The following is a 23,811-nucleotide window of genomic DNA, read 5'->3' as shown; positions in this document are numbered from 1 at the left end:
CCTTTGAGGTCACGGGCAGGGGGGCTGCAGCTTGTGGCTCCTGGGAAGCAGTGGAAAGGGGATCGTCTGGAATCGGGCGGAGACCTGTAGCCCCGGATGGGGATGGATGTGGCCCATTGTCCGCGTGAAGTGTGTGTTCCCTGAATTCCCACGAGGCTCGGTTCAGCCGGTGCGGTTTTCTGCGTGCACCTGGTATCTGCTGCAGACAAAGCCGTGCATAAGCAAACACAGAAATTTGCATTATTCTCAGATCGCCCCCCATGGTTTCCATAGTGTTGGAACATGTGCACGTTTCCAAGATGAGGATGAGTGTTGTAGCAAACCCGACCATACAGAGGAGAACTGAGGCCGACACAGGCTGGACCACTTCTAACAGAGGGATGGGAAATGGGAGCGTTCGCAAAGATGTGGGTGACGCGAATATGCCCGCGGAAGGACCCTTGGGACCTGGTGAGGATGGGGGCTCACTGGCCGCCTCGGTGTGGATTATCTTAGGAGCGTGATATTCAGGTGGAGACATGGTGGAAGTCGAAACCAACAACAAAGAAATGAATCCTTTTAGAAACGTATCTCACTTCCCGTTCCCTGTCTCCAGGAGCTTTTCCAAAGCTCTGCCAGCTCCTCAAAAAGCAATCATCGTCCTCGGCCTAGGGAGCTGCTCTTTTGCACAGATGTGGTTCAAGAAGACAGGCGGCCCCAGTTCTCTGAAAAGCTTGTCTCAGGGACTGACTGAAGGGATTTGCCAGCTTCTGTGGAACTTGGCAGACTAGTGGCACGTGGCACAGGCCAAGACTTGAACTAGTGCCTGCTCACCCCAACCTTTCCCTCCCTGGACCTTGCCTGCCTCATTAAAAAAAAAAAAAAATTAGCTTTATTTTGACATGATTTCAAACTTGCAGGATAATTGCGAAAGTAATATGAAATCCATATAGAGATCTCCAACCTACCCTCACCCAGAAACCCAGACCTACCAACTGTTTAACATTTCACCACATTAGCTGTTCCCACCATCCCTCCCTCCCTCCTTTTCAACTGTCAGTCCATCCATCTACCCAACCATCCACCCATCTACCCATTTACCCATCCAGTCATCCGTCCATCCTTCCACCCATCCGTCTGTCCATCCATCCATCCAACCATCCACTCATCCATCCATCCATCCATCCATCTATCCACCCATCCATCTGTCCGTCCATCCATCCATCCACCCATCCATCTGTCCGTCCATCCATCCATCTAACCATCCACCCACCATCCATCCATCCATCTATCCATCCATCCATCATCCGTCAACCATCCATCCATCCACCCATCCATCCACCCATCCATCCATCTACCTATCCGTCTGTCCATCCATCCATCCATCCACCCACTCATCCATCCACCCATCCACCCATCCATCCGTCCACCCATCCACCCATCCATCTGTCCATCCATCCATCCATCCACCCACCCATCCATCCACCCATCTGTTTGTCCATCCACCCACTCATCCATCCACCCATCCACCCATCCATCCATCCATCCATCCATCTACCTATCTGTCCATCCATCCATCCATCCACCCACTCATCCATCCACCCATCCACCCATCCATCCATCCATCCATCCATCCATCCATCTACCTATCCGTCTGTCCATCCATCCATCCATCCATCCATCCATCCATCCATCCATCCATCCATCTGTGCATCCATCCACCCATCCACCCGTCCATCTGTCCATCCATCCATCCATCCACCCATCTGTTTGTCCATCCACCCATCCATCCAAGTATCCACCCACCCATCTATGCATCCACCCATCCATCCATCTCTATTTTCTAAACATTTGGGAGTAAGTTTCATACATCATGCTACTTGGACACTTAATATTTCCATGTCTGTTTCCTTTGAACAATCACCTGCCACATTTTCTGTTTTGTTTTTTTGCCAGGTGGGGTTTTCACTGGTCCAGGATCTGGGTCGGCTGAGCCTACAGTTGACAGATTTTTAGTCCTCTAAGCAAGGAGGGTGGGGAGTGACAAACTATGAATCCCTACTTCCTCATGCATAAAATTCATTTTTTTTTAAGTACCACCCAACCTTTTTTCCCCAACCCCACTCCCCAACCTGTGACACCTGCTTCATCTTAAACCAAGGCTGATAGCTCAGACAGTTACCTCGACCAGGGGTGATTCTGCATCTCGGTGGACACGGGGCCATATTGGGGGACGTTTGTGGGTGTCACGACTGGGGAGGGGGCTGGTCCTGGCATCGAGTGGGGGTATCCCAGGGAGGCTGCTAAGTACCCCCAGCGTCATGCCCCCACCCCAGAGAATGACCCAGCCTGAATATCTCAGGAGGAGGCGAGAAACCCAGGCCAAGGGACTCTCCGGATTAAAAGCCTGCTCTGTGCCTCTCGGCAGCCGGACTCTGCATCTCAGACGCCCTTGTCCCCGCTGCAGCTCAGGAAAAATGAGCTGAGCTGGGGACACAGCGTCCGTCCTGGCTCAGCAGTTCTAGCGCTCTGGGGGGCTGCAGAGCTGACCTTGCAGGTCGTGTCCATACCTGTCCCCGTGCAGCCGGAGCTCGGAGCACATGCATCAGCTGCAGCCCACGTGAGAACGGGCCCTGCTCACGGTGAGGGGCAGCAGCCCACGCGCGGAAGCTTCCAGAGGCAGATGAGCCGGTGCACAGCCTGCCCCCGCTCACCTGACTGTCACGGGCACACCTGCGTGGGCAGGGGGCGGGAGTGGGGTGCTGCCGGACCCTCAGGAGCACAGGCTCCCCGGGAGCCGGGCCGGGCCGGGGTGGTCAGCTGGGTGAGGTGCAGATCCCGGGCCAGGAGGAGAAGTCGTTGCAGGTGCTGAATTCATTTCACTCCCCAGCGAGGCTGCCCCTGTTTCATTCATTCCTTCCGCAGATATTTACTGGAGACATTTGTGGATGTCACGACTGGGGAGGGGTCCCCCTGGCATCGAGTGGGGGGAGCCCGGGGAGGCTGCTCAGCACCCCACAGTGCCCAGGACGCCCCATCCCATGTCAGCCAAGTGTGCGGGAAATCCTGCGGTGAGTGAAAGTGCCTAACACTTGTCTTCTGCAGACTGGGGGGTCCCGTTATGTCACCTGTCCTTCTGTCTTTCCTCGGATCATTGCTCCACTCTCCATTTCCCTCTCTCCATCCTTAAAACGGCTGCACTCGCAGCAGGCACTTATGCAGCACCCCCTGGTCACTTGGGGCCTTGTCCGTGACAGCACCCCGCTGCCGAGGCCTGCCCTGGGGGTTCCGGAAGGTTCCTCCAGCAGCCCACCACCCACCCACCCTGTGCTGGGGTCCGCTGAGCCCCGGGAGCAGGAGATGAACGGCTCAGCCACCTGTCCCCGCTCCCCCTTCTTATCCTTTTCACAAGAGCAAACTTCCCCCTGCCGATTTACATATCCTCTTTTTAGCACCGCTCCTCTCTGGGTTTTATATAATCATCTCATTATTAGATGCTGTCAGAGGAACTTAATGTTCCCTCAATCACATTTCCAAGCATTTTCCAGCATAAGTAGCTAATTGCCTGTCGCCTTTGCCATTTTTTTTAAATAAACTTTTTATTTTAGAACGGTTTTACATTGACAGAAAAATCGGGGAGAGAGTACAGAGCGTCCCTATATCCCCCACCGCGTTGCAAACGTCTTACATCCGCATGGGGGGCATTGGCGACAACGAACCCATATCGCCACGGTATTATTGTCTCAAGTCCACACTCTGTTCAAACAGCCTGTTTCTCCTAATGCCCCGTGTCCGTCCCAGCAACCCCCGGGACCCCACGCAGCCTTCGCGTCCCCTTCTCCTCCGGCTGCACCTGGTTCCCCATCTCTCCTCACCTGTGATGACCTTGGGACTGCAGAGGGGCCCAGCCAGGGCATTTGTAGCACCCTTTCTCTTGGAATCTGGCTGCTGTTTTTCTCATCCGACTGGGTTAAGGGTTTTTGGAGAAAGATCACAGGGAAAGTCCCATTTTCTTCCCAGACTTTCCAGGGCACGTCCTGTCAAACTGACTTCTCGCTGGTTTTGTCGACCTTGACCCCTGGCCGAGGAGGGTCAGGGAAATGACCTTCTTTCTCTTTTTTTCTTTCTGGGCTCTTTGGAAGGAAGTCACAGCCCACCCCAGGGTGCAGGGGGACTTTGCCATATTTTCTGTTATTGCGGGAACCATTTATTTATTATTATTTTTTAAGGTTATGGTGGTAACATGAATTTTGCCGTCCTTTTATCTTACCTTTTTGGGTGGTAGAAGGGGTGGGCCTGCTCCCCCTTCTTCCCTGCCCTTCCCCTCACGTCCTCTTTGCTTTTTAACCCATCATGGTCACAAGATGCAATGATGTGGAAACAGAAGGGCAGATCTAGCAAATAAAAATCCAGGACATCCAATGAAACGTGAATCTCAGAGAAACCACAAATATGGATTTTTAAAATAAAATTATGTCCCAAATGACCCAGCCTCATTGTCAACAGCTCAGAGGTTGAGAAACTGTGCGTTGATCATTCAGAAAGAAAAAATAAGTTGGATCCCTGGCTCACGCCATACACCATGTAGTATAACCCAGGGCGATCCCTGGCTCACACCATATACTGTATGGCATAACCCAGGGCGATCCTCCTGGTGTGACTCAGAGGAAAGGGCTGGAAGGTCACGGAAGAGCAGAGGGTAGGGGCTGGTGATGTTCTTGTACTTGCCCCCTAGGGATCTTACCTTGGGATCCCGTCCGCCTCACTCTTTTCTTCTTTTTTATTGGGAGTGGGGTGGAGCCTGCTCTGGGGTCCAGTCCCGGCCGAGGGCCTGTGAGCCGCGTGGCTCTGCCTGGTGGAGGCGGGGCCAGCTTTGGATGCTCCGGCCGTCGGGGCAGCTCACCTCCACGCAGGAACCCACCACCCCGGCTTCTCCCCCTCCACCACATGTGCAGTCAGGGTTTGTGGGTGACGTACTTAGATGGTTGCTGTGGTGATGCCTTGAGCAGAGAATGAGAAGCTCTGCTCTCAAAGCAGAGCTCTGTGCTCCTGTGTCATGCTACTGCCAAGCAAGAGGCTTTGGCTGAGGATCCCGAGGTGCCAGTGTCGGGAGGGAAGGGGCTTGGAGTCCCCAGAGGGGAGGGGCTCTGCCCCTGTCAGGAGCCAGGTATCCGGCAGTCCCTTCCCGGAGGCCAAATCTCAGGGCAGTGTGCCTTGGGGCAGGGTTCTCAGCAGGGGCAGTTCTCAGAGATGTTTGGAGACATTTTTGGTTGTCATGACTTGGGGGTGCTCCTGGCATCACTCTAGAGGGTGGAGGCCAGGGATGCTGTTTATATCACCGCAAATATCGCAGTAAAGCGAGTCTCACAAGTTTTTTTGGTTTCCCAGTGCATAAAAAAGTTGTTTATGGTATACTGTAGTCTTTTAAATGTGCAATAGCATGACGTCTTAAAAAAATGTATATACCTTAATTAAAATATGACACAGACCCAAAGGGAGCCCATGCTGTTAGAAAACTGGCGCCAATAGACCTACCCAGCACCGGGTGGCCACACACCCTCAGTTTGGAAAAATGCAGTTATCTGTGAGGCGCCATAAAACAAGTTGTACCTGCGGTTTCTGAGGCTGCCATGACAGAGCGCCATGAAATGAGGACTTAAAACCATCGAACTTTACCCCTCACAGTCCTGGAAGCTGGAAGTCTCAAATCGAGGTGTCGGCAGCTCCCCCTGAGCTCTGTAGGATTGTGGCGGTGGCTTGCTGGCCGGCCGTGGTGTTCCTTGGCTCGTGGCATAACTCCATGTCTGCCTCTCACGTGCCGTCTTCTGCCTGTCTCTCTGTCCAAGTTTCCTTCTCCTCTATGGACACCATCTGTATTGGATTTGGGCTGCCATGTTGGATTTGGCTGCCATGTTGTCCAAGTTTCCTTCTCTTCTATGAATACCATCCATATTGGATTTGGGTTGCCATGTTGGATTTGGCTGCCATGTTGGATTTCAACCACCATATTGGATTCAGGTCGCCATATTGGATTTGGGCCGCCATATTGGATTCACCTGCCATATTGGATTCACTCCACCCTCTACATTTGGGCTCATCTTAACTAATCGCACCTTTCAAGAACCTTTTCCCAAAGAGGATCCCGTTCATGAGACCAGGATAAGAATTTGAACATGCCCTTTTAGGGGGACAGAGGATGTGATGCAGTCCACATCATGTAATAGAACGAAGAAGTTACTTCTGCTCGGATGCCATCTTGCAGAAAGAAGCCCCTCGCCTGCCGGCAGATGCTTTTTGTCCGCCAGATGGGATCTGCTGACTCGCCCGTCGCTGGTCTGCCTTCCGAGAGACCGCTGGCCCTGTGAGTCACCGGAGGTTGTCCAGGGCCCGATCCTTCAGGACAGCCACCTCCAGCCTTTGCAGGCCTCTTCTCTGACCTGAGCCTGGGGCCGCTGTGGTCCCCGGGATTGGATGGTGGCCTTGAATGGGTCACTCCAGGCCTGAGTTGGTGGGGGGCTTGGCTCCTCCTGCTGACCTGCGGATGTGCGACTCAGGGAGCTTGGGGAAGAAAGTAGAAAATCCGTCTGTCCAAGACTGACAGGGCTTCCCTTGGGTTCTTGCTCGCAACATCTTGCTGAATGAACCAGCCCGTAAAGTGCAAGTATTAGAGGCCGTGCAGCCTGGGGGGCAAGTTCCTCTCTCCTACCAGCCACCCTCCTTCCCTCCCTGCCCTTCCACTCATCTAACATTCACATGTCACAAAATGTAATTCTTCTTTTGACTTTTTTTCAATTTTAAAACATAAAAAACCTCACCAGCTCAAGTGCTGTACGTAAACAGGCTTTGGGAGCAGACGTGGCCCACGAGCCCTGGTTTGGCAACCCCTGGACCAGACTGGGAGTTGCTGGGAATTTCAGCTACGATTAATAACACGTGACCATCCGTGTTGAGTGTCTTTTCTACCAGGGCTTGTGAAACCGGCAGCCGAGATGCCGGGGGGCACACGGAAGGAGGGAGCCCAAACTAAGCCTCCTTTCCGCTCCCTAATCTGCAGCCATGTGAGTTGCCGGCTCCGCTTCTTGGTTTAAGTTCCTGTTATTTTCAGGAAAGTGTTGCACAGTCCCCTCCAAGGTCACGGGAACTGCGAACAGTTCTCCTTCAAGAAGGGGACAGTATTCACTATCTAGTGCTGCGTAACAAGCCATAAAACGACACCCACTTATTATTTTGCGGTTTCCGTGGGGCAGGAGTTGAGTCCCATTTAGCTGGAGCTCTGCTCAGGCTGCAAGTAGGGGGTCAGCGGGGCTGCACTCTGGGGAAGGAGCTCCTTCCACACAAGCCGAGGTTGTTGGCAAAATTAATTTATTTGCAGTTGTAGAACCAGGGGTCCTGTTTTCTTACTAGGTATGGGCTGGGACTGTTCTCAGCTCCTGGAAACCCCTCTCCGGTCCTTGTGGCGTGGCGCTTTGCTCTTTCAAGACCAGCCAGAGCACATCCGCTGCATCTGCCAATATCCCTGCCGACCTCTGACTGTGACCTCTAAACTCTCTTTTCAGAGGGCTCTCCTGATTAGGTCAGGCCCACCCCCACTCCGGGGCCCAGGATTCTACTGGGCATGCATCCCAGGAGGTGGGACTCTGAGGCCACCTTAGAATTCTGTCCACCATACTGCCCTTTTCCTGGAAAATCTCTCTGGGAAAGAAGCCAAGCCTCTGTGATCTTGCAAGTCTCCTGTTCTCCTTGCCACAACTGGTGGCCTTTCTATGAGGCAGCACAGCGTGGCACATGGGAGCTCCCACGCCGGAGCCAGGCTGCCTGGGTTTGTGTCCCGACTCTGCCATTTGTTAGCTGTGCCACCTTGGGCGAGTTGCTCAGCCTCTCTGTGTTCAGGGTCCTTATCTGTAAAACTGGACTCACAGTAGCTACTCCTAGAGCTGTCATAAGGCCTAAATGAATAATGCGTATAAAGGATCTAGAACATGCCTGGGGCCTAGTAAGCGCTCAGATGTGCTTATTGCCATTGCGTGTTATATTAACGTGCGGTTCTGACCACAGAGAGGGCCCACTTATACCCACTGGGATGGCTGTGATCAAAAACACAGACGGTCACAAGTGTTGGCGGAGACACAGAGAAATAGGAACCCTCGCACGTCATTGGTGGAAATGTGAAACGGTGCAGCCACCATGGAGAACAGCGGCCATTCCTCAAAAGCTTAAACATAGAGTTACCATCTGACCCAGCAGTTCAACTCCCAGGTATCTACCCAAGAGAACTGAAAACCCACGTGCACACAAAAACTTGTACATGGATGTGCATCACAGCCTTATTCGTGATGGCCAAAAGGTGGAAACCACCCAAATGCCCATCCACAGCTGAGCAAATACACAAAATGTGGTCCTTGCATCATTCAGCCATGAGACGGAATGAGGCTCTGATACACGCTACAACAATGCAGATGAACCTTGAAGACGTCACGTTGAGCGAAAGAAGCCAGACCCTAAAAGGACAAATATTATATGGTTCCATTTGTGTGAAATGTCCAGAACAGGCAAATCTGTGAAGACAGGAGGTAGATTTGTGGTTGCCAGGGGCTGGGGGTTGGGAAAACAGGGTTGGTTGTAGCTAATGAGCGCAGAGTTTGTTTTTGGGGTGACGAAATCAGAATTAGATAGTGGTGATGGTTGCAAAACTGTGGCTATATGAAAAACGACTGAGTCGTGCACTCTAAATAGTGAGTTGTATGGTATGTGAATTATATCTTATTTTTAAAAATCTTAAAAAGGTGTCCTTCGCTTGCTGCAGCATCCACCAGTGGTCCCCCAGCCCTGCCGTCTTCCTCCCCTCTGTTCTCTCTCCGGCCCTCACACACTCCCCCTCCCCGAACAAAATGCTCGCAGGTTCTCCGTGCATGTTCAGCAACTCTGGGCTTTTCACACGTTCTCCAAAAACCTCTCTGAGTGCCGGGACTGGGACACGGAAACACCACGAGAATCCCCACTCCGCTCATGGTTTCCTGATTGCGGAAGGTCAACGAGTAAACAAGTTAAATTATTTTTTATTAGGGAAGTTGTAGGTTTGCAGAAAAAACCATGCAGAAAATACAGAGTTCCCGTATACCCACTCCCGTTATTAACAATTTGCATCGGTGTGGTACCTTTCATAAAAGTGATGAAAGAATATTATTGTGCTAGTAACTGTCACCCATAGTGTACAATAGGGCCCACCGTGTTGTGCAGTCCTGTGTTTGTTTTAATCTTTATTGCAGTAACATAGATACAACCTAAGATTTCCCCTTTCGACCACACTCAGATATTTAATTCAGTGCTGTCATCACCACCCGTGACCAAAACTTTTCCGACACCCCAAACGGAAACTCTGTGCCCATTAAGCATTAACTCCCCTTTCCCTCCCCCTCCCGGCCCCTGGTAAACTTTATTCCAGAATCTGACTCCGTGAATTTGCTTATTCTAATATTTCATATCTGTGTGATCATACAGTATTTGTCCTTTTTGCACCTGGCTTCTTTGAGCCTGATTACTTCCAGGTTCACCCACGTTGTCTCAGGGATGAGAACTGCATTCATTTTCACGGCTGCGTAATATTCCATTGCATGGCCAGAGCACATTTTGAATAAGCCGGTCATTGATGTCTCATGGAATAAACCCCAGAGACGAGCCGGATCCAGGAGCCACCCAACGGGAAGTTCCACAAGTTGGATAAGATGACATCAGCCCGTTCTCGGGGAGAAGGTTAAATGGCCAAGAGGTTCAGCTGGCCCCTAAACCTCCCCGCACGGGAAATGGGCTCAGAGAACCGAGGTTTCACAGAGCAGACTCTTCAAATTTGGAACCAGGGCTGAGTTGCTTGCAATGCGAACAGCCTTCCCTTATTGAGCCCTCAGTACACATCAGACATTGTGTGCTTCTTATGCAGAGTTGCCCCCTCTAGCAAACAGTTCAGCAAATATTGCAAGGGGAATAGTTACACAGAAAAGTTATTTGTCATTTATCTGAAATTGCAACTGTAACTGGGCATCCTGTGTTTTGTCTGGCAGCCCAGTCCACATGGACGTGCTCAGTTAATCCTCACGACAGCCCCAGGGAGGAGTTATGGAGGTTTGTCTCATTTTAAAGATGAGGACACTGAATCTTGGAGAGGTTAAGTGACCTGTCCAATTTGTAGAGTCATAAATGGGGGAGCAGAATGCAGAACCAGACAGCCCAGCACCCAGTCCTGCTTTCCCAGCTGCTCCATCATGGTGGAGAAGCTGAGCCCTGCTGCATAGCCCATTTCCCTGAGACATTTCCACATTCCTTCAGATACACATCAAACCAAGATTTCTTGATTTCTGTTTGCAGAGTCATTAGGTGGTTGGCCTTGTAGGATGTCCCACTTGTTGCCTTATGACCCCGGCTATAATCAGAGCATGACCACAGGGGCTCAAAGCAAGGAGAGGACAGTTCTACCTGAGAACCTCAGTGAGAGGAAGCAATGGCCGAACTGGGTTTTGAAGGTTGAATAGGAGTTTGCTAGTTGGCTAAAAGGATGAGGACAGAGGGTTCCACAAAGAAGGACCCAAATGTATGGATGCCCAGAAGCCCAGATAAAAGGGATTTTGGAGGAAACAACAGAAATTCAGGACAGCTACAGGGGGGAATTGAGGTATAGGGGTGGCTGGCAGGTATAAGTTAGGAATGTGATCCGACAAGGACACTGAAGCCAGGTGAGTTTATTTCTGTGTTTTCAAAAGAGGCAGTAGAGATGAAGGACCTTACCAAGCAAGTATTTATTGAGTGTCAGTAGTGAACACTGGTGATCAGAGACAAAATCCTTGCCTTTATGATTCAGATCCTGACACACATGTGTTCAATACGTATTAGATATCTTTATTCTACTGCGTGACTGGTTTATTTAAACAATCTCCTATTGTATTAGTTAGCTAATGCTGCGTAACAAACCACCACGAATTTTGTGGCTTAAAATGACACTCGTTTATTATCTCTCAGTATCTGTGGGCAGGAGTCTGGGCACAGCTTAGCTGGAGGTTTTGCTTCAGAGACAAGCAAGGCCGAGCCCAGGTGTTCCTTGTGTCTGTTGCAGCATAATTCACAGTAGCTAAAAGGTAGAAACGACCCAGCCGTCCACCAGCAGAAGAACAGAGAAACAAATTGCAGTGTATCCAGCCAGGGCTGGGGTCTGATCTGAAGGCTTGACTGGGGAAGGAGCCGCTCCCAAGCTTGTGTGATCACGGGCAGGATTTGGTTCCTTTCGGCTGTTGGACTCGGGTCTCAGGTCCTCGCTGGCTGTTACTGGAGGCCCTCACTTCCCCGCCATGGGCTCCTCCGCAGCCTGGCATCTGTTAGCAAGGCTGTAGTCACACTCTTACGTGACATGATGATGGAGTGACCCGCTCACCGTTGCAGAATTCTCTAGGTTAGAAGCAGGTTGTGGTTCCCATCCACACTCAAGGGGTGGGGGATCCCATGAGGGCGTGAAGATCGGGGGGCAGATCTTGGTGGCCTCCAGGAGAATCACAGAGAGGCCGGGCACTCGGACATGGACGCGGTTTGCAAACTCTCATTATTTGGGGACAGACTAGAATCTCAAATAGAGGCTTCAGGAAGCTGTAGGGCAGCATGTCTCAACTGGGGACGATTAGCTCCCGGGGGACATTGGATGAGGGCTGGGGACATTTGTGGTTGTCACGACTCGGGGGTGGGGGTTGCCCCTGGCATCAAGTGAGGGGAGCCCAGGGAGGCTGCTCAGCACCCCCAGAGCCCCCCAGAGAATGGCCCAGCCTTGATGCCAGCCAGGCTGTGGGCGAAAATCAACTTCAGCGTCTGCAGGATGCAGAATATTTGGGTGTTGAAGATGGAGGACAGAGCATGGCATGAGGGGTGGGGAAGGACAGGGTGTGTGTCGGGAAAGATCTGACAGGTTCTTTGTGCCTCCCCCTACCCCACCCCCTCCTGTGACTTAAATAAAGGGATTTCTCTCCATGGAGACGGCTTCAGCTAAAATGCACCCCACTCACGTGAGTCTCAAAAGACACAGCCCTGTCCCCGCCGCCGTGCGTCATTGAGGATCTGTCAGATGATGGGGGGTGACAGGAAGGGGGGACCGTGGGACTGGGGACCCCTGGCTCGGTCCCCTGCGAGAGGCAGGGCCTCAGAGCAAGGTGAGGGCCTGTCACTCCTCGTGGAGGCCAGCCAGGGTCAGCCGCCAGCCCTGAAGGGTGTCCCGGGCAGGACAAGGCACCCGGAGTCCCCTGTGGCCAAGCGGGCTGGGGGCAAAGAGGGGAGACGGTCTCTGGGCATCACAGGAGGACAGCAGAGGCTCCCTGCGGCTGCGGGCAGGAGTGAGGGTCAGAGGTCAGGAATCCAGGGCTCCAGGACACTGTGGAGCTGGGGGTGTGGGCAGAGGGGCTGCCAGCCACACACAGGTGGGGGCCCTGCAGAGCCAGGACAGCCCCCACCCCAGAAAACAATCGGGCTCTGATAGCGGTGCCGAGCAGGAGAGACCCGGCATTAATTATTTGTAAAAAAATCAGTTTGATTCCTAGTTCACCTCCCAACCCAGAATAAATTCCCAACGGCTGAGATGGTATAAACCAGGGTGACCGTCTCCCCCACCCCCCCAGGTTCCAGGAGGGCCGCAGTGCCGAGGTGGGAAATCCTGCATTTTAGAGAGAGGGACAGCAGTGTTTGCACGGAGCTGGCCTCTGCAGACACGTGTCGCTCGTGCAGGCCCCTTGGAGAAGTGGTGGACACTCCGATGGGGCCAGATGGCTGGGGCTTGGCCATTGTCTTCACAGGCGTGATCGGCTGTAGCTGCCACGACGTCTTCACTCAAACTCATCGGCCCTGGGTTCCAAAGGGCCTGCAATGGTCAGTTTTCTCGCAGGCCTGACCTGCACCGAGGCCATCTGTCACGTCCTCCCCCCCGACCGGCTCCGGTTTTGGCAGTTGTGGATCCTCCGGTCTGGGAGCTAAGGGTCCAGCCAGCCAAGAGCCACGGTGCCGAAAAATCTCCCGAGTCCTCAGAACAGTGGGGAAAATAGAAACCACCGAAATACTGATCCACAGAAGCACTTTAAAAAAATTATTGGAGTATATGCATGTAACACACTATTTGCCATTTTAGCTGTTTTTAAGTGTAGAATTCAGTGCTATTAAGAATAGCCACAGTATGGTATGACATGACCACCATTTCCAGAACCTTCTCATCACCCCAAACAGAAACCCCAAACGCAATAAGGGGTAACTCTCCATTCCTGCTTCCCCCCGGCTCCTGGTAACCTGTGATCCACTTTCTCTCTGTGTGAATTTGCTTATTCTAGATATTTCAGCCGAGTGGAGTCATGCTACATGTGTCCTTTTGTGTCTGGTTTATTTCACTCAGCATCATGTCTCCAAGGTTCATCCACGTTGTCACACAAATCAGAACTTCGTTCCTTCCTACGGCTGAATAATATTCCAGCTGCCAAACGTGTCCTGTGGCCCAGGGGTCTGCAAAAGGGATTCAAAGCACAAACAGCGAGTAAAACAGACACGGGGCCTGCCCTGGGGCTCGCACCCCTTTCCACGAGGCCGTGGAGACGTCCTGGAATCAGATGGCGGTGGTGAATGTACCAAAAGGCTGAACAGTACGCTTCAGAAGCGTGACTCACGTACAGCACGTGAATCATCTCCAGTAAAAAACAATCAAGGCGAGGGTCCGAGATGGCGACAAGTGCAGGCGAGGACGAGAGCGGGCCGCTGGGGAGTGGGGGGTAAGGGGTGACAGCCCCGCTCTGCGCAGCGCCCCCACGGTCACCTCCATCGACAGCGTTCGTTTCCCGTGCACGACTCGCTCTCCCTTCCAGCACTTGGCTTGTTCTTTCTGGAGTTTTCTTTCTTTGGGCCTGACACTGACCTTCCTCTTCATGCTGTCAGTTCCTGAGTGGGGGGTCAGTGTCCCCTTGGCAGGGTCAGCTCCCCGCTGCCCTGGTAGGTCTGAAGCGATTGATCATTGAGGCTTTGGTTTACATTTCCCTGATGGGTAATGAGGCTGAGTTTCTTTGCATGACCTTTTTGGCCATTTGTATATCCTCTTTGGAAAAATACCTATTCGAGTCCTCTGCCCATTTTTTTTAAATGGGATTGTTTGCCCTTTGTTCTTGCGTTGTAAAAGTTCTTGACGTATTCTGGATATTAAGCCTTTACCCATCCTTCATGATTTTTGAACAAGGGGCCCTGCGTTTTCGTTTTGCTGCAGGCCCCGTAAAGCCTGTATCTGCTCCTGCTGACGGGTTCCGTGTGATTCCTTCCACCTTCAGGGCTCCAGATTCAGACCAAAGGGGAAGTGAAGCCCAGTGTTTTCCCCGGACCGGGGACAGCCCGGTGCCAGCCTTGGCAGGGGCCGCACCCCAAGGGCTCCGGGGCCGAAGCAGGGCTGGGGCTGGCCCACGCTGCTGTCTCCCGAGCACAGCCCAGCGGGCTGGCAGCGGTCCCCTTGCTGCTGAAACCCAAGGACTCCGAGGACAGTGGTCAGCTGCTGCTAAAGGGCCAGGGACAGAGATCCGACATGAAGGCACGGAGGGAGAGACACCGGAAAAACGGGCCGTCATACACGGATGTTCATACAGCGTGAGTCACAACTGCAACGGGACCAGCCCCCGGTCCATCCACTGGTGGCTGGAGAAATAAAACACGTCCCTCCCCGCCATGGACTATTCTTCAGATATCGGAAGGAATGAAGCTCTGATGCACGCCACGACGGGCATGAGCCTCGAAAACAACGTGCTCAGTGAAAGAAGCCAGACTCAAAAGGCCACCTAGTGTCTCATTCCATTTATATGAAAAACCCGGAACAAGCAAATTCATAGCAATTTGTGTGAAATGTCCAGAATACACAAATCCATAGGGATACAAAGCAGCTGAGTGGGGAAGGGGTTAAGGGGTATGGGGTTTCTTTTTGCGGGTGATGAGAATGTTCTAACATTGATGGTGGCAATGGTGCACAACCCTGAGAACTGTGCACTTGAACAGGTGAATTGCCTAACTCAAGAAGGCTGTCATAAAAATAATCCGTAGCCTGTGCGAGTGTGTTTCTGTCCCCTTCCGTGTCCTGCTTCTGATCGTGTCCCAGAGCCCCTGGGGGCAGCTGGATGACGGGTGCACAGAAATGCAAGGTTGAGAAAGATGGCATCCCTGGACAGGGTCAGCAAGGAGAAAGCAGAAGCCTGCCTCCCAGTCCTAGCTAGGACATGCCGCTCCAGCCCTTGCATCTGTCATCCCACTTTATGCCTCCACCCGGGGCTGGGGGCCCAGGCACCCCTCCGGCCTCAGTGCCCAGACAGCTCATTTGCTCACCTGCCCCAACTGGCCACCATGAGAAGGCCGATCCCAACAGGCCCCAGCAGATCCCACCAGGCCCCAGCAGATCCCATCAGGCCCAGCAGATCCCACCAGGCCCCAGTTGCAGAACTGGTCGCTGCTGTGGCTTCTGCATCCCCGGGGCGACAGCGCCACCTGCAGGCGACAGAGGGGACCTCATGTTTAATTGGCAGCAAACGAGTCTGCACTCAGGGAACCAGCATTAAAAATTTGTTTCTTTTAATCATTATTTAGTTGCCTTTTAAAAACGTTTTAATTAGAGAAGTTACAGGTTTGCAGAAAATTCATGCAAAAAATACAGCCTTCCCATAACCCTCCCCACCGTTATTAACACCTTGCATTAGTGTGACACATTTGTTATACTTCAAGAAACAATATTTTTAGGATTGAACTATTAACTGTAGTCCAACATTTACAATAGCGTTTGCTGTGTTGCACACTCCTATGCTTTATCTTTTAATTTTTATTCTATAACATCTAGATGACCTAAAATTGTTAATTTTATTAATAATTTTTAATTTTTGTTTAGTTATTTTTAAAAATACAGTTTATTTTGTTGGGCTGCAGGGGAAGATGATGGTCCCCACAGTGCAAACAAAATAAAAACACAGAGCAAGATAAAAGATCATCGAACGGGGGTATCTTGGATAATCCGTTCAGCTTCTCTTCTCTGTCCAGTGTTTTATCTCCTATTAGCACAGACTTTGAAATTAAGCACGAATGCTGAGGTTTTAGAAATTTGACCATTGGGAAAAAAAAGTTATGTTACAAATGTTAAATTTTACGATTTAAAATGTTAACGCGTACGATCTGTCATTTTTGTTGTCTTTGTTGAAACATCAGGTTAGAGAACGGCGTGATTTAATACTTCACACCGTCGTCGCATTATAAAACGAATGTTCCAATCTTTATGTACTGAAATGGAAGTCTTCAAAAAAGTACACTTTTTATTTTGGAGTAAGTGTGGCTTTTCGGAAGAGTTGTCAGGATGATTCCGAGCGTCCCCCCACCACCTACCCCTCACTCGCCCCCCGATGTCAGCATCCCCGTGTCTGCGGCCCGTTTGCCACGCCGAGGGCACTGGTGATGGGGCTGAACCCCAGGCTCTATTCGGGTTCTAGGTTATCCCCCAGGGCCCTCTTTCTGCCCCAGGACCCCCCTGCATCCGGGCCTCTCACCTCCTTGGTGTCCTCTGGGCTGGGCCCGTCTCTCCATCTTTCCTTGTCTCCCGTGACATTGAGAGTTGAGGACGCGTGGCCGGACATCTCATGACTGCACCGGGCTGCGGGGTGCTGGGAGAGCGCACAGACGTGAGGGTGTCCGACCGTGTGAGCTTCAGGACGGGCCGGAGGGGCAGGTGTCACGGGGCCGGGGACTTGAGTCTCTTGGTGGGGAAGCGGCAGAAGAATCCGAAACCTGTTCTCGCCCTCACCAACCCCCAGGGCCGCCTTCCCCTGCGCCCACAGTCGCTTCCAAACCCCTTGCTCCCTGTTTGGGTGGGGGGCCTGGTACGGCGAGGGTGAGGGTCACAACCCCTGGGCCTCGCCCTGAAAAACACAGGTGACTTGGGAACCTCCGGGGACCAAGTTCAGCAAGGCAGGCTCGCGGGCTGCGGTGTGGACGCTCCAGGACAGCGAGGCAGGGGGCTCGGGGGGCCTCGAGGTGTGTCCGGCCAGTGTCATGGCCCGAGGGGTCCGGGCTGAGTGGCCACATGGCCAGTAGGGGCCAGGGGTCCCCAAGTCCGCCCCCAGGTTAGGGGATTCTCTGGGAGGACCCCAGGTCTCGGCACACAGTCGTCTTCGCTGCTGTGATGTTTCATGGCAGAAGGAACAAACTTGTGGGGCCACGTCCAGGGGAGCTGGGTGGAAGCTTCTAGAATCCTCTCCCGGAGCAGTCACACAGGATATGCCTAATTCCCCAGCAGTGAGTGGTGATGGCACAGGAGATGCCAGCTCCTGGGGAAGCTGGTGAGAGACCCGGCGCCCGGGGTTTCTCCTGGGGCTGGTGACGTGGGCCCCTCTGCCCGGCATAGACCCAAATCCCGACCCGGAACGGAGCGTGGGTGTCCAGTCGGCGAGAAGCACCTGGTTCTTGAGGACAGTCGAGGCTCAGGGAGCCCCTTATCGGTCGGGGTGGTTGGAAGCTTCCGGAATCCTGGACCCAGACGCAGCCAGGGGCTGAGCTCGTGAGCGGATCCTCCTGGGGGCGGCCGTCGGGCCTGCCACACGAGCTCCCTCTGTGCCCCGAGCAACCGTCCCCCTCACCTGGCACCGAGGGCTCCCCGAGATGCGGGACTTTGAGCACTGAAACCAGGAGCATCCCCCACAAACCGGGATGCACGGGAGCTGCTCCACCTTCCGGGGGGTCATCGGGGGCAGATGACTCAGTGAACCAACTCCTTTAATGAACTCTCACAGCCACGCACGTGCCGATCCTTCTGCTCAGTTCAGTTTAAAACGCAGGGAAAATGTATCAGAGAAAAGGCCACAGATCTCCGCTAAATATTTTTGGCAGATTCCCTCCTTCAGGTGAAACCCGTCTGCATTTTGAAGCAGCTCACGTGTGTCATCCCAAAGCTTATCAGAGTAACTGAAACCCAAGACTTACAACGTGAATTTTTTTTATTGTGGTCGCACACATATAACATGTAATTTCCCAGTTTACCCATTTTGAGTACAATTTAGTGGCATTAATAACATGTATTGTGTTATGCTACCATTGATGCCACCCATCACCCACATTTTTTCCTTACCCCAAATTGAAACGCTGCCCATGAAAAGCAGACTCTCCCCGTTCTCACTCCCCCAGCTCCTGGCAACCAGTAATCCACTGTGAATTTGCCGTTCTGGACATTTTCTATCAATGGAATCAGAGAGCATGTGGCTTATTTCACCCAACATGACATCAGGGTTCATCCATGTCGTGGGGTGACTCCAAACTTCATTCCTTTTTACGTCTGAGTAATATTTCATCCTCTGGATGGACCACATTTTGTTTTTCATCCGTCCGCAGACAGACACTTGGGTTGCATCCACCTTTTGGTGATTGCCAATAATGCCACAACCGACACCCCTGTGCAGGCTCACACAGTGATTTTAATTTTTGTCCTGTAACGAGCGCTGATAAACCCTGACCTGATAAACTCGCACCTGGCATTTCTGGGTGCTAAACTGAGCCTTTACTTTTCTCCTCCAGGTTGCTGACGTGGGTTTGGCGCCTGGACGTCGGTGAAGACCGCCGGGCCTTGCACAGGTTGGTGTCACACTCGCGGCTTTCCTTTCTGCACTCTCACGTCCACACGGCGCTGGGCTGGTGTTTCCAAGCTCGTGAGAACGAGACACCAATTTGCCGTCAAGGTGGGGTCCTTGCCATGCACCCCGGGTTTTCCCAGCCTCGGGCTGCTCTGTTGCCTGGAGCTCGTCGTGTTTGCTGATTGCACCGGGAAGGGCTGACGACCCCTGGCTCCGGGAAGGGGACTCACTCTTGGGTGCTCGGTCGCCAATGAGGCCTCGTGGGCAGGTCCTGTGAGCCCGGCCGGGGTCAGGGCACAGGGGGCACGGAAGTGGTCATCTGCGCATCACCCTAAAGGATCTCGACCCCGGGGGGGGCACACCCCGTCTGTTGGTCTCTCCCGTCGCTGGAGGTGGCCCGAGCTCAGTTGCTGGACATGATGAAGGTTGAAGCTCATCGTTCAGCCCGGGAGGAGGGAGGCCGGGGGGAAACATCCAGAGACCTCGGGAAGATTCTTTTTAGCAACTTAGGAGCAAAGCTGAGGTTTGTCTCCTGGCCTCCCGACTCACCTGTTTGTTTGTTCCCGGTCTTACTCCAAAATGGATTTTGCGTGGCTTTCAGGGCGTAGAAGGATGAGAGAATTTAAAAATAAGTTGGAAATGAAGCCGGACCCCAAAGGCGACCTATTGTGTTATTCCATTTGTGCGAAATTTCTAGAAAAGGAGAGTCTGTAGGGATGGAAGGTTGGTTCGTGGTAGCTGGGGCCTGGAGGATGGGGGGACGTGGGGGTGACCTGCCAGTGGGGCATGGAGAGTCTTATTGGGGGGACGGGAACACGTCCTAAAACCAGGCTGTGGCGACGATGCGCAACTCAGTGAACTTGGTAAAAATCATTGACTCATACGCATCATGCGGTGAATTTTATGCCGTGCAAGCTGTCCCGCAGGAAGGTTTCAAGTATACCTTCGCTAAGTAATTTATTGCTGTGTCGTCTGTGGCCACTTTTGGTGGAGACAGCAGAGACCGCTTGGCCATTTATATCGACTCTCCGACCATTTCTAGAAAAGTCTGCCACCCTCTGCCCTCAGTCACCTCTTCCTGGTGACATTGCTCTCGATTTGTAGCCCTGGGGGGACCCCTGGATCCCCCTCTTCTTGGCTGACTCCTTTCCAAAGTGGAGAGTCCTTCTGCAGCTGTTTGTCAGCGTCCATCACTCTGTCTGTCCGTCCACATGGCCAGTATCTGTTGGAGCTTTCTGCATGCTCGGCCCCGGAGATAGAACATTAAAGCACCCGGCTCTGCTCTTGGGGAGCCACGCTGTAACGGGGGAAGAGGCGGTTTTGAGGCAGCTTGCGGCTTCTCCAGGGCATGTCTTCCTGGGAGGCCCCAGAACCAAGGTGTTCTGGTTCTGTCGACCCTGTGTCTTCCCTCTGGGTCTCTGAGCATGAGGGGGTCCGGCTAGGTGAGTGGAGCCGGGCAAGGAGATCTTGGGTTCAGGGTGATAATTTGGGGAGAGCTGGGGGAGAGAAGCTGTCCCCGAAGGTGAGGGACCCGGTCAGCGGCCTCATCTGGCTTCTCGGTGCTCTACCTGCTGCAGGAGGGACAGAAGCTGTCGTAGAAGTTCCCGCAAGAACGTGGGGTTTGAAGAGCTGCTGGTTGTCGGACACACAGATGGAGCTGTGGCCGGGCGAGTGTGTGTGCGTGTGCGTGCTGGTGAGCTTGTGTGTGTGTGTGCACACCTTGCACAAGAGACAAACTCTCAATTGTCTGTTTTTTTCAATGTCGAAGTCAGACATGCTCCTTCCAAAAAGACAACTTAAAATGCAAAGGTACAGAGAAGGTGGTAAATGGAAGGTAAACTCTCCCCTGCCCAGCCGTGACCGTGGTTGACATGGGGGGAGAGTTCTCCGGAATCTTCCTGTGGGTTGCGTTCACATACATCCACACCTGAGATTTTAGATAAGTAAGGTTTTATTCTTTTAAAAAGATTGCTTATTTACTTATTTATCTGAAGCTTTTGATTTTGAAATAATTTCAAAATTATGTGATGGTTTTAGCAAAAATAATGCAAAACCCATTCACAGAACTCCAGCATACCCTCTTCCCCCCAGACGCCCAGACACACCAGTTTTAATATTTGGCCCATTTGCCCTATTTTTCTATCCACCCATCCATCCGTCCATCCATCCGTCCATCCATCCGTGATGCATCCACCCTTCTGTCTGTCCATCTGTCTGTTCATCTATCTGTCCATCCATCCATCCATCCATCCACTCATCCATTAATCCACCCATCCGTCCATCCACCCACCCATCCATCCCTCTATCCATCCATCCCTTTATCCATTCATCCATCCATTCATCCATCCATCCATCCATCCATCCTATCTATCTACCTACCTACATGTCTACCTACCCATCCACCCATGACCCATCCACCCACCCTTCTACCTGCTGTAGATCTGTTTTCTGAACACCTGAGAGTAGGTTGTGCACATCATCTCCCTGAACACTCGATACTTCCCTGTACGTTTCTTAGGAACAAGGATGTTCACTCCTGTAACCACCTTAAGTACAGTTGTCAAATTCAAGACATTCAGCATCGCTATTCCAATTTTCCATATGTCCCAGTAATATGGATTTTGCTTTTTGTTGTGCTCATTTCACTTAATGAGCATATTTCCTTATCAATAAACCCAGCTTTCTGTCATCATTCCTAACACATGCTCAGCATTCCATTTTCTAGGGTTTTATAATTGGTTTCTTTCTACATAATTTTATAATTTCTATAACTAGTCCCGTGTTGGTGGGCTTTTAGGGTATGTCTCTTTTTCTTCTTCTCTTTTTTGTGCTAGTCTTTGGAACAAATGTCCTTGTGCATCCTTTGTGCATCGTTGGACGGTTAGCTGTTGGGGTAAATTCCTGGAGGTAGGCTTGCCATGTGTGTGTCTGTCCATTTCTAATTCCCACACACAGCACCCATCTCCCCATGCTGTGACCGGTTATCTGACAAGCAAGGACAGTTTTCACTGTCATTTGCTTGAGTCTCTGCACTGACTGGTGAACTCAACATTTTCTCGTAGTTGTTGCTGTGAATTGCTCAGGTATGTTCCTTGCTGACCTTTCTGTTGGGGCTTCCTCTCTCTTATTGATTTGTTTGGACTCTTTATATATGGTTGGACCCTTCGTCACATGCACTGCAAATACCTTTCTGGGCATGTCTCTTGATGCCATTTATGGGGGGGGGTTGCCATAGAGAGTTTAAAACCTTTCGTGAACATCAGTCTTCATTGTGTGTTGCGTGGCATTCTTCCAGATTTCAAGATTATAAAAAATCGTGCACCTGTTACTTTGTTCAGCTTGTATGTTTATTCTTAAATCTCCAAACCATTTGGAACGTATGCTAGAGGGTCTCACCCAGGGAACGCTGGTGACATCTGAGGACATTTGTGGGTGTCACTACTGGGGAGGGGGCTGCTCCTGGCATTGAGTGGGGGGAGCCCAGGGAGGCCGCTCAGCACCCCGCAGTGCCCAGGACACCCCCACCCCAGAGAACAACCCAGCCCCAATGTCACCCCGGGGAGTGGCCCTATTAGGAGATAGAAATATTAGGCAAGCTGCCACCGCCCTGCCTGCTCCCGATGGGGTCGTCTCTTCCGAAGGAGATTGCCCTCTCCTGGAGGGGCTGCCTGCGGGTGGGGCGGGGAGGGGAATGCCAGCTTTCCCTGGTTACTTTCTCATTAGCAGCCGTTCACCGGGCCCACCCTGTGTGCTGGGCCAATGCTGGGTGTCTGCAGAAGTTCTCGCGTTCAGCTCCCCCAAATGCACCTGAGGCCACCCCGTCTGCACCTGACGGAGGGCAGAATTCAGGCTCCCAGAGGCTCTGCCTCTCCAGGAAAGCCGACCTGGGGCTGAACGAGGGCCACGGCTCTGAGCCACCGCTCCAGTTTTCTGCAGATCCCAGGTGACAAAATGCAGAGGATGAAAATGCGCTCGCGTGTGGCTGTCCCCGCGGCGGCCACCAGGGGGTGCAGGGAGCTCGCGGAGCCTCGGGCGTGGCAGGAGGGCGGGAGGTGGGCACAGGTGGGTGCAGTGGGTGGAGGTGGGCGCGGGTGGCACCCCTCCCACATGCCGGGGGGCCTCGCAGGTCTTCAGCCAACCCTCTCGGAGCCCGGGGACCAGTGTGTCCCCATTTATCTGGGGTGTTCCTGGCTCAGTCCTGAGCAGAGCATGGTGGCTGGTCGCCCTATCTCGGGGACCCCTTGGGTTGGGTTTAGGAGGGGGCAGAAGGCACGGGCTCTCTCTCCTGGAGCACCCACCCTGCGTCACCAGGGCAGAGCCTGCCAGGAAGCCCCAGCCCCGTGCACGGAGGAGAAGCTGGATCTGAAGCCAAGCAGGGTGCAGGGTGGCGGGGGGGCAGGGCTTGGGGCTCAGACCTCCTGGGTCCATCACCCCAGTGCACCCACTCACACCCCAGCCTCCGGGTTCAGAGACCATCCCGGCTGCCGCCTCCACCAAGTGACAGCAGTCGGCTTCAGGCGGAGGCTCGGGGACCCCTGCCCCCCGGGGTCGCGGCCAGTGTCCGAGGACCTGCTGGGCAGCGGCTTGCTCCCCCTACCCCAGACCAGGAGATGGGGTCTCAGCGAAGGGGTGCCCGGGTCCCACAGCTGGGAGTCGGCAGTGCTCGGCCTTGAACCCTGGTCTCCCTGGCACCCGAGTCTCCCCAAGTCTGAGCCGCCCCTCACTGGCTGTGGTCTTGTTTCTGGGGTTTTCCCTCCTCGGCTTGCCTGGAGCCATCTCTTGCTTTTCTGCCCCTGTCCGTCCTCTGGGTCTGGCCAGCCCCATCTCCTCCTTTCGGGTCCGCAGGGCACCCCCAGGCCAGCCCCCCGGGTCCTCCTTTGAGCTCACCCTCAGTGTCACCTGCCCCCAGAGGCCCCAGGTGACGGCCGCTCCTGCTCTCCGTGGCGCACGTCACCCGTGCAGTCCAGCGGCCGCCCGTGTAATTCCTGGTGTCCTGGCGGACGTGTCCTGTGGCCTCTGCACCCAGCAAGGAGCCTGGGACTGGGCGGTGCTCTGGAAGATTCCGCTTCTCGCTTCAGCAAGTATTTCTGGGCTCCTGCTGTGTGCCAGGCCCGGGGGACACAGAGCAGTGGCTGAGACAGACGCCAACCCCTGGCACACCCGGAGCTGATGTTCCCGCGTATTTGTGGGACCGTGGCAAACG

At 53.1% G+C, this 23,811-nt stretch overlaps 1 protein-coding gene across 2 annotated transcripts in view; it reads left to right on the top strand.

The window, feature by feature from the left end:
* Window positions 1–23,811, top strand: part of GNG7 (G protein subunit gamma 7) — a 166,647-nt gene that overhangs the window by 25,685 nt on the left and 117,151 nt on the right. Inside the window, exons 2-3 of one of the 2 annotated variants that reach the window (XM_037823787.1) lie at window positions 2,905–3,050; window positions 18,553–18,609. The gene's annotated coding sequence lies outside the window, so the exon portion shown is untranslated. The remainder of the gene's footprint in view (window positions 1–2,904; window positions 3,051–18,552; window positions 18,610–23,811) is intronic. The other variant, XM_037823786.1, reaches the window with a different exon arrangement.

This window comes from Choloepus didactylus (assembly GCF_015220235.1).
Source record: "Choloepus didactylus isolate mChoDid1 chromosome 25 unlocalized genomic scaffold, mChoDid1.pri SUPER_25_unloc1, whole genome shotgun sequence".
Classification (NCBI taxonomy): Eukaryota; Metazoa; Chordata; class Mammalia; order Pilosa; family Megalonychidae; genus Choloepus; species Choloepus didactylus.
This window is presented reverse-complemented; position numbering and strand designations above follow the sequence as displayed.